This window comes from Rattus norvegicus, chromosome X, assembly GCF_021556685.1.
Source record: "Rattus norvegicus strain SHRSP/BbbUtx chromosome X, alternate assembly SHRSP_T2T, whole genome shotgun sequence".
NCBI lineage: Eukaryota > Metazoa > Chordata > Mammalia > Rodentia > Muridae > Rattus > Rattus norvegicus.
In genome coordinates, this window is record NC_141554.1 from 103,295,627 (window position 1) to 103,308,898 (window position 13,272).

General features: G+C 35.0%; 1 pseudogene; it reads right to left on the bottom strand.

The window, feature by feature from the left end:
* Add1-ps1 (adducin 1, pseudogene 1) overlaps positions 1 to 11,179 on the bottom strand; it is a 36,010-nt pseudogene extending 24,831 nt beyond the window's left edge.
* Between the last annotated feature and the right edge of the window lie 2,093 nt (positions 11,180 to 13,272).

Consider the following 13,272-nt stretch of genomic DNA (forward strand, 5'->3'; position numbering starts at 1 on the left):
CCTAAGTGAACAGGAACTACATTTGCAAGCATCATTAACAGGGGGAAAAAGAGATAGAGGAGAGAAACTCATGCATTTAAGATACTTTTGAAGAAATCAATATATCTGTCAAAATGGTAAAGCTAAAAAGTTCCTGTCTCAAAATATACAGGGAATATGGGACAGTACGAAAAGATCAAACCCAAGAAAAATAGACATAGAGGAAGGAGAAAATTCTCAACTATAAGGCCCACAAAATATTTCCAATAAAAACCATAGAAGAAAATATCCCCAACCTAAAGAAAATGATACTATAAACTGACAAGAAGGTTACAGAAAGCCAAATAGTTTGAACCAAAAAGGAAAATCAAAATACTAAATGTACAGAAAAAAGAAATAATATCAAAAGTTTAAAGGGAAAAGCTTAAGTAACATAAAAAGATGGACCTATCAGAACTACATCAGCCTTCTCAACACAGACTAGACAGAAGGACCTGGGAAAATCTCTTGCAGATTCTAAGAGACCATAGATGTCAGGCCAGAATATTATACCAGCGGCACTTTCAATCACTACTGATGGAGAAAATAAGATACTCCATGACAAAATCTAATTTAAATATTTCCTACCCACAAATGCAGCCCTACAGAAACTCTAATAAACTGAAGAAAATACAAAAAAAATAATAATTTCACTGCCAAAACAAGAGGAACACACACACACACACACACACACACACACATCCTTGTTTTTGCACACACACTGCCTTCACCAATGTCAAAATAATTCAATTTAACAGTCATTGGTAATTAGTATCTCTCAAAATGAATGGACTCATCACATTGTCAGATTTACTATTAGTAAAATGACAATATTACCGCCTTGTCTACAGTCTGCAGGAGTTGTTGGAAAGAGTGAATAGGATGAAAGATTTAGAGGTTCAACATGATTAAAGGATTTTTAAAATATACCTAAGTATTTTAATGTGCTGATGTTGACTATCAAATATGTGAACCCATACTTCACTTCCTGTACACAAGTTTTCTTTATGTCACAAACTGACATCTTTTTTACAATGCTTTATATTATAGTAACCTACCAATTATCAATTTCTATGGTGATGCAGGCTACATCACTTCTAAAGTTTTTGATCTTGGTGACATAAATTTGAATCATATAAGGCTTAACAAACATTTGGGAATAAATAGTTGTCTCTTCACTGTTCTAATTTGTACATGTTTTGACATAGTACAAGGTTTTACAAATAAATCTATTGTTCAGACTTGGAGGATAAAGTTTCTAACAGAGGAAGTTCAATCAAACTAGGTAAACAATAGCAAGATTGTTTTGAATAAAATCAGGCAAAAAGTCACATGTAACCATGGGTAGAAATACTCAAAAAATTTGGTGAACCCTAATCAAAGAAGTTTTAGTAAATTTGACTCTCAGTAGGCAAAACAGAAAGATTTCCTAGAGTGGGAAATAAGGTGATTTAAATAAACATTAGGAAATTTTTAGTACACCAAGAAATATACAGACCTATGTTAAGATTAACTTCCTAAAAAAGATTATTTTCTTGAAGGTAGTTAAGATCAATATAATGGGATAGAGTAGTATTCTGTATTTTTGGCTAATTTCTGAAGCATTCCCTTTGATATAATGATTTTTATCTTACAGTATTTTGTACACCATAGAGTATACTTACCTTACTGTTACAGTTGATCTTTGAGAATTAAGAAAAACTAACATAAAATAATAAAAATCAGTCAACAATAAAAGAAGGCAAACTACTTTTAAATGGACCAATAAGCAAAGGCTTGTTTGTTGCTGCATTCTAGACTATAGAAAACAGGGGACTATTTAAAATGTAGTAGTCCGTAGTTGTCATCCAATATTTTCTCCCATGTTGTGTAGCCTCTTATACCCAACCGTGATTACACCACCTTCATCAGTAGTTGCTGCTGTTAGAAGCTTTGTCAGCATCTTCAATGTCAGCTGGATAAAAAGTTCTACATTCATCTCAAAAAACTATCTTTCATGTTGAAGTCTTATTATGCAGCCTGAAAATATATTCTGAATCAACTCTGAAAAGAAGAGAGCTTAAATACTTGACAGCAGTTATATAGTCAATGCAGGCCATAATTTCTGTTTCAAAAACCATGTGTGCAAGCTGATTTTTTTCATCTGTAGCAAGAGTTTTAGGGCCAGATTTTCAAACAAGCATTTGTGTGTATAAAATGGGTAATTGCACACACAAATGGACAATTTTGTATGCAATTATCCATTTTGCATACACAATTATATGCTTCTGAGGGTATAACACATGTACATGCGATTTAGTAAGCCTACACATTACACCTTCCTTTGAAAATCTAGTCCCTATTGTAGGTTTATTGTAGAGAAAAGAAAAATGTGGTTCTTAAAAAAATTCAGTGACATTATATTTCCATGGATCATCCCTTTCCTTCAACAGTCTTTCTACCTACTCAGTTATCATCCGAGACATCCAAACAATCTGTTTATATATGAATGCTAAACAGAAGTACTGTTTTATTGTATAAATGAAGAAATCAAGGTGTATCAGTTCAGCTGCTTTGAATGTTATCCACTATCCATTTAAGTTCCGTGATAACTGATTCCACCTGTGAGCTCTAATACCATTCTTAACCGTTAATGAGTGCCTATGGTAAAGGGGATATACACAAATACTAATTGTGCTCTTCAAGGTGTGACTAATTCCAAGCTTATTCCCACTTATTTACTGAGAAAAAAAAACTTGCACTGCTTCCTTTTTCCAGCTTATATCTGGTAAGAGAGTAAGTTTTATTAGGAGGGCTTGTTCACCTGGAAAATTCCTATGTCATTGTCAAAACAAGAGAATAAAATGTTCACTCACTTCACAAGAGCAAATTGTGTCTGAGTTCATAGCAAGCATGCTTCTGAGAAAGTTGATTTGACTGATAGTTTTCTGGTTATACCTTTGGCTTTCTTATGAAACCGAACACTGTCTTCTTTATGGCCTTGCTAGCCCCAAAAGAAGGCAAACACGTTGAAATATTTGTTGTTGTATTTCAATTGTGCTGCCCTTTCCTATCCCTGATTGACTTGCTACCTGTATAGCAGGCCATTTTGTGCTCTGTGCTGACAGTATTGCAGAAGTAGAAAGCTTAAGATTTTCTTAGAGCAGGAAAGAACATTATCCCTCCATGATTGTGTCTGAAACCTGTGAATTGTGTATTAAAACTCCTCTGGATAATTTGAAGTGAGCTTTTCATTGAACTGTTAGTTTAGACTAGTAGAAACCTGGCAAAGAAGCAGCAAGAGTATCAGTCGCAGAAAGTCATTAGTTAGAGATAGCAAGGAATAGCATTAGACAGAATGAGTGACCTAACATTGAGGCAAAGAATTGCTTCCTGAGTGAAAACAATGATTTATTTGCTTTGAGCAAAAGTGTGTGTGCGTGTGCGTGTGCGTGTGCGAGTGTGTGTGTGTGTGTGTGTGTGTGTGTGTGTGTGTGTGTGCGCTTGTGCGTGCAAATACAATCATACCTTTGTGGCCAAACCCTATGAAGAACCTGACTCTGCCAATAGTATTTATAATTTCTTTAAAACTAGTTAAAGCTGAGACAGAACTCTAGGAATAAATCACATGCTGCTCATTACTCTAAATCCTTTCATCATGAGTGTGGTTACTGCTATGTTTAATAAATTGTGTTTCTTTAGCTACTTTTATCTTAGGATCCCTGTGTGCTTTATAAATATTCCTCCTCTTAGAATGTCATCACAAAGATGTATCTGTGTTCATGTAACTTAAACAAACTCCAAATGATTGGATAGTCTACAGTAGATCACGAAGTATCGCACAATCAGTTATATCAGAAAATTTTGTGAAATGATTTACTCTAATTATGCATATGTAACCATAATATGAAAAACATGTCAGTCAAGTACACATTGCTGTACATAATACAGGTAAACAATACAAGCTATAACCATCCCCCAAAATCTTAGTCATGAATTGATTTCAAAACAAAATCTTCAGTACTTAACACCTAAGAAAGCCTTTTAGACCCAGTCTCCTAATTGCAATGATCTAGAAAAGCTCTGTAAATATGTTTATCAAGTTAGTTTATCAAGATTCAGACTTTTGAACAACAAAATTTGACCAAATATTTTACCATTTACTTATATTTGTCTAGGACTTTGTATCATAGTTTATTCTTATCAAACTCCCTATTATCTTCATGTGCATATTAGATAGGTCTTGGTCTTACAGCAATCATTTTGTTTAACTGTCTAATGAACCAGAAGTCTTCAACTAGGATGCCTCTAAGTCATTTACCAAAGTGCAATATGGATACTATTTTCATAAATTGAAAATAGCTTTTACAAGTCTAAGTTATGAGAGTTAAGGAAAGTAATCTTGGCTGACATATTAGAAAATGCATTTCCTTAATATTCTGTAATGTGGAGTTCAGAGTTAAGAATTCACACACAGATGTTTTGTTCCATACTCAAGTTGTACTTTTGCATGCCACTAAGCATACAGTTATCTCCATAGCACATAAATTTGTAATTTTTAGCATATACTACATGCTGAAATATTTATATACAAGTAGGCCCTGGGAACACATAGCTTTTACCCTTGGTGAGTTGTTATAAATGAATATGCAAGATCATATACACATATGCAAATGGATTCTGACTCTTCTGCTCCCCCTATCTTCACCAAATTTCTTTTATATGGGAGGCAATTCAGTTTAAAAGTGGATGCGTTCAGAGTTTTTCCTTCTGCCCCATTTCTACAAACCATTCTTTCCCCATGTAACAATTTCCACTTGGACAAGTTTCTCATCCTGTTAATGCCTTGTGCATTTCCTTTATCCGAGCAGTCTTTCTGGCAAGCAGTTTGCTCCTCGAAGCAGCTTCTTTAAGCTCAAAGAAGTTTGAGCTGTAACGCAAAAAGAGCTTTCTTTCATCCAAGAAACCATCAAGGAAAACGCATTTTAAGGAAGTGTAAACTCACAAGTAAGCTTATAAAAAAGGGCTAGTCTATTTAACTCCAGAAACGACAACAGACAACGCCTTCCGGGTTTTGATGACATTGAAATGTCCATGCCCTGAGGATTTCATTTATTTTGGTAATGAAAACACTGCTTTGAGACTTCCACACTGTTTGCATTAATCACACCTACCACAACTTGTTTTAAGATAATATTGTTTTGTTTATGCTAAGATGATCTAATTAAAAATTGACTGTAATTTTGCCTGGGAAACTTTGGGGGAATTTAATGCATAATCAGAATTCAACAGATAATATCCTCATCAGTGAATGAGAGTAAGACCTTAACCGAAGGCCAAAAACAAATTACCCAATCACCCATCAGACAGCAGAAGGAGAAGATTTAAGTGTGTATTTAACTGGAACGCATGTATTTTGCAGGCTCACTAGATGCAAAATCATGTAGAACAAGACATCACCAAGCTATTTGAAAATGAAGCAGTACTTTACTTATCTTGGGATTTAGGCATGTTTATGAAATGGGAGAAATAGCTCAGGATAACCCCTCTCTTTTCAAATTTTGTATCCTGGACCGATTTTAGAATTTTTGGAAGTGAAGAACAAAGATCTCCTTTTGCTGAAGGATACATATTTTTCAAGGTTATGGTTTTATTGTGCCCATTTGTTGTAGTGGTGGTCTGTTTATGAGGGGAGACTAAGGTCGAATGGCTGTGCATCATTAAGACAGGGATGATGAAAGGAGGAGCAAAATACATTCATCAGCAAAGCAATATATAAATGAAAGAAAATTTACAGAGGAGAGCATGGGGCAATGAGGGACAAAATGTCCACAGCCTCTCAATCAAAGACAGATAATATGCCTTCTGACTCTCTCAATTATTTGCACCCCTATGCCATTCACAGACACTCATTTTTCCCTCTCCATTTATTTTAATTAAACTAAACTAGAGTCCTTGTCTTTTAATTGCCATTAACATTTTGTTGGCTTTCCTGACCCTAAGACAAAACATCCTTAATGTCAGCAGTGATATCCCTTTTATTTAGCTTCCAGTCTGTTCATTTGTAACATCTGTAGTATCAGGAAGATCAACATACTATTTTCTGTCATTGAAAAAAAATAAAAGAATGTATCTGTTTTTTTAAATTTATTTATTTTTTACAATCCAGATTTATTCTCATCCCTGTCTACCTTCCCACTGTTCCACATCCCACACCTCCTCTCTGCACCCACCCTTTCTCCACGAGGTTGTCCCCATCCCACCCACCCCAACAGACCTCTAAACTTCCTGGGGCTTCCAGTCTCTTGAGGGTTAGATGCATCTTCTCTGATTGAACCCAGAACCGGGAGTCCTCTGCTGTATATGTGTTGGGGGCCTCATATCAGCTGGGGTATGCTGCCTGGTTGGTGGTCCACTGTCTGAGAGATCTTGGGTGTCTGGGCAAATTGACACTGCTGGTCTTGCTACAGTGTTGTCCTCCTTCTCAGCTTCCCCCAGCTTTTCCCTAATTCAACCAGAGGGGTCAGCAGCTTCTGTTCATTGGTCGGGTGCACATATCTGCACCTAACTCTTTCTGCTGCTTGTTGGGTCTTTGGGAGGGCAATCATGATAGGTTCCTTTTTGTGAGCGCACCACAGCCTCATTAATGGAGTCAGGTTTTGGGGCCTTCCCTTGAGCTGGATCCCACTTTGGACCTGTTTTCTGTACCTTCTTTTTCTCAGTCTCCTCTCTATTTCGATCTCTGCATTTCTTTTAGACAGGAAAAATTACAGGTCAGAGTTTTGACAGTGGGATAGCAACCCCATCCCTCACATGATGCCTTGTCTTTTTCTTGGAGGTAGACTCAACAAGTTCCCTTTCCCCACTGTAGGTTATTTCATCTAGGACCCCCACCCCTTTGAGTCCTGAGAGTCTCTCACTTCCCAGCTCTCTAGTACATTCTAAAGAGGCCTCACAACCTCCTTCCTCCTGAGGTCATCTGTTTACATTCTTCTGCTGGCCCTCAGGGCTTCAGTCTTTTCTCCCAATCCAATACCAGATCCTGTTCCCCTGTCCTCCCAAACCCAATCCCTTTCCCTCCCCTGTCCCTCCATCCTTCCCCCTTTATGGTTTCTTTCTTTTCCCTCTCAAGTGGGACTGAGGAGTCTTCACTTGGACCCTTCAGCTTGTTGACCTTTTTGATTTATGCGCCCTGTATCTTGGATACTCAGTAATTTATTTGTACTTTTTGGCTAATAACCACTTATTAGTGAGAACATACCATGCATGTCCTTTTGGGTCTGAGTTACTTCACTCAGGATGATGTTTTCTAGTTCTGTCCATTTGCCTGCAGAACTCAGGATGTCCTCGTTTTTAATAGTTGAGTAGTATTCCATTGTGTAAATGAACAATATTTCCTATATCCATTCTTCTGTTCTGGGACATCTGGGTTATTTCCAGCTTCTTGCTATCACAGATAAGGCTGCTACGAATATAATGGAATATGTGCCTGTCTGGCATGTTGGGGCATCTTTTGGTTATATTTCCAAGAGTGGTATTTCTGGGTCTTTTGGTAGGTCTATTTCCAATTCTCCAAGGAATCTCCAGATTGTACTCCAGATTTGTTGTACTAGTTTGCAATCCCACCAGCAACGGAGGAATGTTCCTTTTTCTCCACATCCTCGACAATATGTCTTGTCACCTGAGGTTTTGATCTTAGACATTCTGACTGGTGTAAGGTAGAATCTCAGGGTTGTTTTAATTTGCATTTTTCTGATGACTAAGGAATTTACTCAAGAAAAAAATTAAAGATCTCAGAAAATGGAGATGCTCATGAATTGACAGAAATAAAATAGTAAAAATGCCCATCCTACCAAAGGTAATCTACAGATTCAATGCAATCCCCATCAAAATCCCAACACAATTCTTCAAAGACATGGCAAGTGCAATTTTCAAATTCATCTGGAGAGGTAAAAAACCCAGAATAGCTAAAACTGCTCTTAACAATAAAAGAACAGCTGAGGGGAATCACCATCCCTGTCCTCAAGTTTACTCTAAAGCAATAGTGATAAAAACTGCAAGGTATTGTTACTGAGACAGACAGATTGATCAGTGGAGTAGAACTGAAGACCCAGAAATAAAACCACACAATTATGTACAGTTGATCTTCGACAAAGAGGCTAAAAATATACAATAGACAAAAGAAAATATCTTCAATAAATGGTGCTTATATAACTGGATGTCTGTAGAAAAATGAACATAGGCCCATATTTATCACCATGCACAAAACTCAAGTGCAAATGAATCAAGGACCTCAAGAAAAAAACAGATGCACTGAATCTAAGAGAAGAGACATTGGGAAAGAGCCTTGAACTCATTGGCACAGGTTTTGTAGACAGAACTTCAATGGTTCATGCTCTAAGACGAAGAATTGATAAATGGTACCTCTTGAAACTGGAAAGCTTTTGTAAGGCAAAGGACATAGTTAATAAGACAATTTAGCAACCTACAGACTGGGAAAATCTTCACTAACTACACATCTGATAGAGGGCTAATATCCAAAATATATAAAGAACACAAGAAGATAACCATCAAAAAACCAAACAACCCAATCAAAAAAAATGGGTTGAACTAAACTGAGAAATTCACAACAGGGGAATCTCGAATGGCTGAGAAGCACCTAGAAGAAACATATCTATTTCTTTTCTGCACAATATATTCAAAATTTAGCCTTTATTGTATAAAGCCAACATTGCTTTACAGTTTCAAGTGACTGAGAGTCCTGTGAATATTCTGTAATTGCTTTATCTTCATAGCTCAGTATTTTTATACCATTTTTTCAGTTAAGTTGCTTTGTCACACAACTTGTGAAATAATTTTGTATGAGCAAGTAAAATGAAGAGAGTTAGATGTATGAAAGCTTTGCTTCCATTTCTACCACAAAATTTATAACCAAAGCCACTTTTTCTCATAGAGAATCATTCTTCTAGAATGCCTAATAATGAACAATTATTTCAAGGTGTGTTTCCTTTCTTCATCTTTATAAAATACCATATATAAAGCAAAGTTGTTAGAATCTCAACACCATGGATATTTTCATGATGACCCAAATATAAATAGAATTGAAATGAAAAGCTTTAATGGCAACAAATCCAAAATGAGCAAGGTAAAACTTTTGTGCTGAATACTCCAGCAAGTATTTACAATGTAAATGCTATGGGTTTTTCTAGGTCATTTGGCATTATGTGAGAAACTACCATTCTGACGCCATATGGTGAAGCATCAATATCTACACAGACAGGTAGGCCACAGTCAAAATGTGTTAGAATCCTTGAGGATATTAGTTATCTTCTAGTCAATGAAAAAGTGGTGTGACATTCATTTTTCCTGTAAAATCATTCATTTTCTTATAAGAGTTTTTTTTTTAAACCTAGTTGCTATGTGAAGGTTGCTTTAAATTTACTAAAGTAGACTTAACAGAAATAGAAGATACATAATTCTATGTATATAGAAGTGGTATATATTTATCTGAAGAATATAATACATATTTTAAATTTAGCACATAAATGGTATAGGAGTATTCATATACTTTGAAGCGAAATTAATCAACTAAGCTCTAAACAATGGGATTAGAATTTCTTGCTGAAAATACAACACTGGTGAAAAAGATATATCTGGGGTACAAATAATAATATCCAAACATTTACATTGCTTTCAGAGTTATTTTCAATATCTTTAACCTGGAAGAGCTTTCTATAATTTAGCCAGAATGAGATATTACTTTCAAAGGCTGTATATATGTTTAATTGGAATTTATTTAAAGAAACAAAATCTTTATAGTAGAATAACAATATCAAGGTTAAGAATTAGTCTTAGTTGGTCAATTCCTATGACTTAGATATGTGTTTATTCACTTATCCATTTATTATTTTGACTGTAGCTTTGCTTAATTTTAAGTAATATTAATCCGTTTTCCTTTTTGTTCATTAATATTCTGCAAAGTTATATTTGATGTGAGATATTTAAGGCTGGAGACATGACTCAGTGGTTAACAGCATTTGTGCTTTTCTGGAGACCCAATGATGGGTACTCAGTAACTGCTTCTGGAAAATCTGATATATCTGTCTTGTTTCTCTGGGCACATGAACTTACAGTCACATACCAGTCTACCCCAAATCATAATCAGCACTAATAAAAATAAATCTTAAAATGGAAAATACTTTAAATTAATCACCCCACTCTTTAATTTCCATTGTAATTCAAAGTAGTGGTGGGCTTTCAGAAGACTGAACACCAGGAAGTTCTGTGAAATTTTTACCAATTTTATTGAGTTCTTCAATTATATTTACTACTTTCATATATGGTTAATTGTCCAAATACAGGTAGAAACCAGTGTAAAACCAGTCACAGGCATTCTTCCAGTGTTACCCAGTATGTGCATAAAGGTGTTGAAAACAAATGAAGAAAGGTATGATGACCCTCCCAAAAAGCCTTACTTGTGATATTTTAATGCACAACCATTTTCAAATAATCTTGACTGTTATAAATTATTTATTGTATCTATATATAATGAAGTAATCTGCTTTTTAAAGGTGTAGCTAGCTTTCATCTTTATCCTTTTTTTTTTTTTTTTTGCCTTATCCTAATCAAAACGCTGGGTTACTATGTAGAAAACCATATATCAATATCAACATTTTCTGATAAAAGGTAACAGAGAAGAGGAAGTTACAGAGTAATAAATTTAAAAAAGAAGAAATAAAATGGGCATGGTAGAGAAGCTGAGAAGCTGATATAGATAGTGAGGGAAAAGGATTAAAATCACAAGTTTAATGCTTTCTTGGGATACAGTGCGTTCAAGTCTATCTTGAGCAATTTCTTGTGACCTGAAGGTGTATGTTTATATTTAAATAATATTACACTGATTTGGGTATGTGACATTGTCTAGAAGGCTGTAAGTCAGCAAGAAATGGCTGAAGTAAAGTTTTTAGGAAAAGTAAAAGTAAACCATCAGGTAATCCACTTATGTGTGATTATATATATGTGGACTTTAAGTCAGACGTGAGTACCTTTCCTTGTGCTGCCTATGAAGGGATCTGCATGTGTGCTTGTACCCGTCTTCATGATAGTAAATGAACATGTCTGATTTGCCTATGACCCTCGAAGTTCTCTTCAACCTCTCAGTCTCTTGTGAACTCTCCTTCATCCCTGCTATCTGAGCTTGAACCTCATAGAACCAATTACAAAAGAAAGAGAAAAGAGGACTGCAAATATTACCCAGAAATAAAGTAATTGTCTGATATGCCTAATATGCATAAATCTCTAGGTTCTGTACCCAGCATCACACAAAAATTAAGAACCGAAGGAAAGCAGTTAATAACTTTCTGAGTTAATTGCTTTATATGTCACAATTATTAGAATACCTAATTATATATACACACATAAATCACCCAGCAAAACTAGAGAATAGCTGAATAGTGTGATAAAATTGGTATTTGGGAGTATTTTACCCAATAACACACAATTTCCAAGCATCTACAAACCTAACTGAAGAAATTCAAATTAATGTAATCACAAGGTGTGTGTTCTTTGATAATAATGAAATCAAACTACAAATCAGTAATATAAAGACAAAGGGTAGATGTTGAAACAACTAGTAACTGAATAACTCATTTCAACACAATCCCTGAATCAAAGAAATAATAGCAAAATCAAAAAATATTGTGACCTGAATAAAACAAGAATCCACTTAATAAAATACATAGAATGCAACTAATACAGTTCAGGATGATACATATTCACATTAAATTATATTATACAGAAAAAAATAAGATCTCAAATCAAAGAATAAACCTGACATTGGGGAAACCATGGGCTGTGGCTCAGGAGTAAAGCACTTACATGCTAATGAAAGGCCCTGAAGCAAAAACAGAAGATGGAAGAAAAGGAGGAAAATCTATTGAGAGTAAATGGGTAGATGAACAGTAAAGAACAGAGAGTGGTGAATTTATGAAAACTGATGTAATAGAGGAAATCAATGAGATAAAGTGGTAGTTTTCTGTAAGAATTCAAATGTCACCTAGCAAGATCATCACAATGACAGAGAGAGAAAAGGAGAGAGAGAGAGAGAGAGAGAGAGAGAGAGAGAGAGAGAGAGAGAGAGAGATCATGAGATCATGATTATCAATGGAAAAAAAGAAGCACAGAATACTGCTGCAGACCTTGAAACTACATACACCCAACACGTTAGAAGAAATAACTAAATTTGTAAATAAAGCTACTCTGTAAAGAGATCTAGGCTCATATGAACTCACTGGCTATTGCCAAACTTTGAAAGAAGAAATTGACTCCAAATTTTGCTAAAAATAAAAGGATAGAACATGTCACAATGTATATCAGATCAGTGTTATACTGACATCAAAAACAGAAAAATGAATTAAAAAGAAATTTATTAGTATCCCTTAAAATTTAGACAAATATAAAGTAATATCTGATGAATATTAGCAATAAATAAATAATATCCTATTCAAGTGTATGTAAGGCTAACTAATTTTCCCATTACCTAATAAAATCCATTATATTAAATGATTTAAGAAAATAAAGATAGCAACAAATATAGAAAGGAGATTTGACAAAGTTTGTTATCTATTCAATGTAAAGACTCTTAGCCATGTGAGAATACATTGGAATTTTCTAGACTCAATCGAATGTAACAAAAATACAGATAAGGGAAGATGCCTGATTAGAAGTTCAAGTGATCAGTAGGTCCTCCTGGGAATCACATCACAACAGATGGATATATTTCATGGGATTGACTACAGGATGTGTTGAAGTTTAGTTTTGAATAAACAGAGATTGGAAAAGAAAACTTCCTAGAGAACTAAACACTGGTGAATAGAACAGAAAATGAAATTCAACACTGTAACACCAGGTATTCACTGAATGGCAAAAGTAGAAGGTACAGCATACACACACACACACACACACACACACACACACACACACACACACACACACACACATATACATACATATATATATATATATATACATATATATATATATATATATTGGGAATATATATATTGGGAAACTAAGAAGACACAACTAATACAGGTTTAAGTACCATACATACATTCATTCAGTCTAACCAGGCAGGGGCCTGAAATCTTCATACCATGATACTGTGCAAGTTCTATTTCCCTAGCTTTTAGTCTTTGCCCAGTCTTAGGGAACTACACTGAGATGGCTTACTGCTACAGGAATCAACTGGTCTTACAATTCCTGTTAAAACTAACC